Source organism: Rhagoletis pomonella, unplaced genomic scaffold (assembly GCF_013731165.1).
Source record: "Rhagoletis pomonella isolate Grant_MI unplaced genomic scaffold, Rhpom_1.0 Rhpom_scaffold_00009, whole genome shotgun sequence".
Classification (NCBI taxonomy): Eukaryota; Metazoa; Arthropoda; class Insecta; order Diptera; family Tephritidae; genus Rhagoletis; species Rhagoletis pomonella.
In genome coordinates, this window is record NW_023458563.1 from 5,559,108 (window position 1) to 5,565,924 (window position 6,817).

The 6,817-nt window shown below is 36.6% G+C and overlaps 2 protein-coding genes across 2 annotated transcripts in view; one reads left to right on the forward strand and one right to left on the reverse strand.

Moving 5' to 3' along the window:
* Positions 1–6,817, reverse strand: part of LOC118745830 — a 24,568-nt gene that overhangs the window by 4,238 nt on the left and 13,513 nt on the right. The window lies entirely within an intron of this gene.
* LOC118745554 (glutamate receptor ionotropic, kainate 1-like) overlaps positions 5,023–6,817 on the forward strand; it is a gene marked incomplete at its 3' end in the record, with an annotated part of 65,524 nt that continues 63,729 nt past the window's right edge. The window contains 1 exon segment of the mRNA XM_036479025.1: positions 5,023–5,130.

A 6,817-nucleotide genomic window follows, 5' to 3' on the forward strand; every position in this document is an offset into this window, starting at 1 on the left:
CTAAAACTCTTATACAGTTTTTTGATCCGGCCAATAGTAAAAAAGTTATAAACAAAAACAAGGGCACATTTTTATTAACACAAAAATTGCATGTGTTTTTCGGAGTTCTGAGTAGCCCCTCGAGAGTTCTAATTAAAACTACTATAAAGTTTTTTTTTCCGACCAACATTAAAAAAGTTGTAAGCAAAAGCAAGGGAAAATAGTAAAACAGTTATAAGCAAAAACAAGGGGCAAAATTTTATTAACACAAAAACTTTATTTGCTTTTTCAGAGTTCTGTTTACAGTTCTGAGTAGCCCCTCGAGGTTTCTGACTAAAACTCTTATAAAGTTTTTTTGTCCGACCAATAGTATAAAAGTTATAAGCAAAAACAAGCGGAAAATTTTTATTAACCAAAATTTCATTTGTTTTTCAGAATTCTGTTGAGAAGTTCTTGGCTACAAATGATTTCACTTATTTTTTAGAGTCCTGTTAAGAGTTCTGCGTAGCCCCTCGAGAGTTCTAACTAAACCTCTTATAAAGTTTTTTTGTCCGGCCATTAGTAAAAAAGTAATAACAAAGCAGGAGTCAAATTTTTATTAACACAAAAATTTAATTAGTTTTTTTCAGAGTTTTGTTGAGAGTTCTTAGTAGCCCCTCGAGAGTTCTAACTAAAACTTGTTTTAGCTTATAACTTTTTTACTATTGGTTGGACAAAAAACTTTATTATAGTTTTAGCTAGAACTCTCGAGGGGCTACTCTTGGCTCTTAGTAGGATATTTATTGACACGGCGAACACCAGTTTCCCCGTTTTTACGACCATTGTTCCCGCCATTCCTTTTGTGTTGAAATTTCCCGCAAAACGGTAAAAATTCCCTCTTCTGGATTCGATGCTTACACAATACTTTGTTTGCAATATGTGGAAAATTCGTTGCCTCCTATTGATATACTACAACCATCTTACTACGTTTTCAAGTTACTTGTTGAACATATTTATAACTAAGTCCGCGAATGCATATTTAGCACTGTCAAGCTGACTGAAGTTGCATCTTAATTGTGCAGACTGGAATATCTTCTTGGCCGCATGCAATATTAAGGATAATATTAATCATTGATTTGGAAAAGTAACCCACAATTAAATTACTTCTTTTCCGATACCGTAGACTTATTTGCATAAGTTCAAGTATATGGGCAAATTTAAAAAATAGTTACACTCTCCAAAAAAAAATGTTTATTTTTAAATTTGTGAGCACACCTATGTCTTATATATTATTTTATTCGTACTCTCTTAATGAATCGATTAATATAAGTGTAATTCATTTTCATCAAGTGCTTCAAAAGTTAGACGAGGAATAAACATGAAATAGAAAACAAAAGAATAAGCTGGGTTCAAATTACGTTGTTCAAGTTGTAAAATTTGAGCAAAGATTTTGAAAGTTGTACTCACTTAATTGGGACGTTCTTAATTCAATGGCATCTCCCGTTTTACCAAATTGGCTCCGGTTTTCGAGATAACGGTATTTGAAGATTTGATTAAATTTGAACTATTTTATAAATTACTCCATCAGTTTGGAAGTTATTTCACTAAACTTTTACACATAACGGTTTTTTAATATTACCTTAATTATTCCTTAAAATTATCGAAATGGTTGCACTTTAGCGTATAGCTCCAATACAACTGATTACTCAGATATGTGTTTTTGCGCTATAACTCTAATTTCATATCTGAATAATAAATTGTATGCGTGCTATATGATAAAGTGAACCTATACTAAATTTTTACATGCTTAATTGGAGGAGTTATAACGCAAAACAACGTCTCTGGTCAGTCAGTTGTATGGGAGCTATATTTTAGAGTAAACCGATTTCGATGATTTTATGAGATGGTGAAGGAAATGTTAAAATACAAGCGTGTGCAAAATTGTAGTAAAGAGAGAGAGTTTTTTTATAAAATAGTTAAAATTTAAGCAAAGTTTCAAGTACCGCTATCTCCAAAACTGGAGACAATCGGGAAGAACTGGGGACGCGATTGAATTTAAAAGGCTCCAATTAAGTAAGAGCAACTATCAGAACCTTTGTCGAAAAAAATTTGATTTGATACCACGCTCGAAATATTCTGACTATAAGAAGGAAAATAATTAAAAGTACTAAATCGGCGTTTTCGCACACTTCTAGAGAACATTTTTTTGAAGCATTTTACAGGTATATACAACGTTATAAGGACTATTAGTTATACAAATATTTAGATCGTTTCGACGTATTTTCCAAATGTTTGGTTATGGAGAGACTGGTGGAGGTCCGTATCAGAGAGTCGGTTGGTGACAGACTCTCTACCACACAACATGCTTATACGAAAGGTAGATCTACAGAAACGGCGCTAGATGAAATAGTGTCGTATATAGAGAGATCACTAGACATCAAAGAATATACCCAGGTTCGTAGAGAGGGGCACCCCGCAAGGGGGAGTCCTATCTCCTCTATTATGGGTCGCAGCGGTAAACTCACTGCTGTGTGGCATGGAGGGGGGTGGCTGTAAGGTTATTGCGTATGCGGATGATCTTGCACTAACAGTAAGTGGGAAATTTCCACAGACTGTATGTGACATTATGCAGGTAAAACTGAAGGAAGTCGAGAGTTGGACAAAAAATAACGGGTTAGGGGTAAACCCAAGCAAGACAGAACTTGTACTGTTCACAAGAAGGTACAAAATCCCCCCATTGATAACACCAAGGCTGCCACAGACCACACTAAAATTAAGCGAATCCGCTAAATACCTGGGGATAGTCCTAGATAAAAAATTAAGCTGGATTCAAAACACCGAAGAGCGGGTGCGGAAGGCCACGGTTGCCCTATACAGCTGCAGGAGAGCAATCGGCCAAAAATGGGGTTTAACCCCGAAGCTAGTGCACTGGATATATACCGTCGTGGTGAGGCCCATACTTCTGTACGGGGTAGTGGTATGGTGGCCAGTGCTGGAGAAGAATGTAAACATTATTAAATTACAAAAAGTGGAGAGAACGGCTCTGATCTGCATTAGTGGTGCTCTCCGCACAACACCTACTATGGCAATGAATACGATCCTCAACATCATACCCATAGATATTATGGGACGACAATACGCTGCGTTTGCAGCGCTAAGACTACAGGGGCTTAAAAGCTGGAAAGCGGCTCGCTGTGGTCACACTACAATTCTGAGAAACCGACAACTACCGAGTACAAAGGACTACTGTGTACCAAGGCTCACTTTCACTAAAGGTTATAGCGTAACGCTACCTAGCAGGGAATCATGGCTCGAAGGAGTTCCGGGGTATAGAGATGCCATAAGATTCTACACGGACGGCTCCAAACTAGAAAATAGGGAAGGAGGAGGCGTCTACGCGGAGAAATTGGGAATAAAAAGATCATTCCGACTACCTGACCACTGTAGTGTCTTTCAAGCCGAATTGGCAGCCATACAAGAAGCCGTTGACAGCTTAAAACTAGCTGTTATCGCCACTACGGAAATATATATATACTCAGACAGTCAGGCGGCCCTTATGGCGCCTGACTCTGTCACTATAAATTCGGAAACAGTTGCCAACTGCCGCAAATCACTTAACGTGATGGCAGAGCAGTTCGCTTTGCACCTGGTATGGGTACCGGGGCACAGTGACATACCAGGAAATGAGAAGGCAGACGAGCTTGCAAGGGCGGGTACTTGCTCTCCACTTTCACCAGCCTGGAAGAGGGTGGGTATGCCACTCGCTTCCTGCAAGCTCTTACTAAGGGAGAACTTCCTTGAAGAAGCGGCCTCCAGATGGGAGCGCACTGAAAACTGTAATACAACAAAGCTTACATGGCCAAAATGGGATGTACGGAGATCGAGAGAAATTCTCACTCTCAATAAAGGCGATATGTCACTGGCCGTTGGTCTGCTCACAGGACATATTCTGATAGGAAGGCACGCAGAACGCCTCGGGGTTGGTCACAACGACTACTGCAGGAGCTGCCACGACGAAGAAGAGCCTGAATCAATAAGGCACTTACTCTGCGATTGCCCAGCACTGGGCAGGAAAAGACAGAAATTCCTAGGTATAGGTCTTCTAGACGACCTAAGCGCGACTGCTAAGTTTGGAATACGGCAGTTACTAAGGTTTGCAGACTCCACAAACTGGTTTAAGGAATAGGGGTTTTCTTTGGATCCATGTGGTATCACAATGGGCCCTGATCGGGCCTAAGTGTGCTGGCGCCCTCTGGGCCTAGCAGCCACTTCAACCTAACCTAACCTAACCTATTTTCCAAATGTGCCTTCAAATAAGATATTTTTGGAATAAAAATTACGCTCGAGATCGCAGAGTATTTTATCTTTAAAACATGGTTTATTCTGAAAGCACACCTATTGCTAAGTTGTCAAATTATTCGTAATTGTTTGTAGAATACGATACATACTTAAAAAGTTCTTAAAATTAAATGCTTCAAAAACTATACGCGATAAACCGAAAATGTTGAAAATGGTGAAATGTGGAGTTACAGACTTTGAGTTACTTGCCATTTCGTTATTTTTTAATGCACACTTTTCTTACCTACTACATATGAAGTATACACATAAGTGCTAAATGCACATTAAATTTCAAATGAGAATATGTTGTGCTTCAAAAGTTATGACACAATTAATTTTGCCCCTCTTAAAAATTACATAAAAAATTCACTTGTTTCATTATTTTTTTAAATTAAAACACCTATAATTCAAAAGTTATGCAGCAAATTGATCCAAATCTTTTTTGAGGCTTCAAGTATAAGTCAATGAGTTATATTCAAAAGCAACCAGCTTGATATAGTTTCCAACAGTGAAAATAAAGCTAAATAACTCCAAGGTTACCTGTTTTTTAGATTTGCCCATATACATATTTGCCTTTTTGCTTACATCTCGTACATATGAAAGTTTTAAATATCGTATTGATATTGTGACATAGATGCGCAGATCGTAAAAATTTGTGACCCCTATCGGCGCATTTTTTCTTTTCCCGTTCTTGAGTTTAATCCACCCTTTGCTTGCTTCAAAAAATCTAACAAAGCAACACTCAAATGGCACTGGGGGTGCTTTGCGAATTAAATAAATTTTTGTTCGAAATGTCTAAGAAGTTCTATTGTAATTGTTAAAAACCAAGTTATGGTACGTTTCCCTTTTGAGGAATAAAAGTACAATACTTTCTGTTTATGTGTCGTGTTATTTGTGCATCTAAGACTCAGGTTTCTTAATTGAAAAGCTACGAAACTAGATACTATCTACAAACAGAAAGCCAAAGTAGTGTCGGAAGTAGTCGTATTTAATAGTCAATTAAAGAAGTCGCAAGTTCAGGAAAAAATATTTGTTTGACAAAACATGTGCGCATTGGATTCATTTAAAACGAATTTGATTTTATTGCTGATGGAATTATCATCCAAGGATTAAATATCTGGAAAACATTGAACCACGTTAGCATTGGTATGATAGCATATATCTACAAATACACACATTAATCTTCCGCCTCGAAAGTGGCATTTTGTGAGATAGTACTCGCTTTATTATACCTAATCTATATACATATATTTGGGGCAATTCACTTCAAATGTCTCAAGCGCGCTGAGCGGTGCAAAACAATCTACTTTTCGACTAGCTGGGAAGCAGACAAAAAATGGGGGAAAAATATTCAAAAACTATGATTTCTATAGATTTTTGTACGGGATATCCCCATTAGGGCTATGTGTGTTTTCAAAAATCTTTTCATTTTCACGGTGAAAATTCGAAACGAAAATTTATTTGTAATTTTTCTCAATGATGGCCATTTTTATGATTGTTTTTAGTCGTCTCAATCGAAAGATCAGATCTTTCTACATAGAAATCATTAATCAAAAAATAAACTTCTAGTTTTATGTAATAACAATATATAAAGCGATTTAGAGAGCGATAAAACGCTAACCGTGCACGTCACAATAATATTGTTATAACTTTGAAACTAATTGATGTTTGAATCTGAAACATTCGCAAAAACTTCCTTAGATATTCATCTAAAATACTGTATTAAAACAAAAAAAAAAAATTAAAACTTTTTAACAAAACTTTCGAATAAAAAGCACCCTTTCAATTGTTATAAAAAAATTTTTAACCCCTTTAGTTTTGTTTGTTATAAGCATTAAGAAGTTTTGCTAAACCTAAGTCCTTTGGAATAGTTTGTAGTTTATTGTGTAAAAATTTCAAATCGATCGACACACAAACATCTGAGATATATTGAGTTAAAATAACAACTTTGTAAGAATTATCACACTATAATGTTTTAATTCGTGCAAGCGAACATAGCCGATGCAACGATTTTGTGCGCTCTAAAACGCTTATATAACCCGGAAAACTAAAAAGTCCCTTTTTTATCGATAATTTCTATGTTAAAATACCCTATCTTTCGATAAGATGGATTAAAGTAATATTAAAAAAGAATACTCGAAAAATTACAAATACATTTTCGTTTCAAATTTTTACCGTGAAAACTGGAAAGTTTTTGGAAACGCAAGGGGAGGTACCTACAGTTCAGCGCCGGCTCCGAACGGTGGGTTGCGATTGCCTGCCGAGGGGCGGCCGCTATTGGAATAAACCTATTCTGTTACTTTTTGATGTTGAGTTAAAACAGACTTGAACCCAATCCACTACACAACAGCGGCAGCATTAGATAGCCAGTAGAAAAACGAATGAAATTATGGGGTTCGAATTATTTTTCCCATTTTCTGTCTGTTTCCCAGCTAGTCGCAAAGTAGCTTGGTGGTGAATCGTGCCATATCTACCTATCTATATCTATATCTATATCTATATCTATATCTATATCTATATC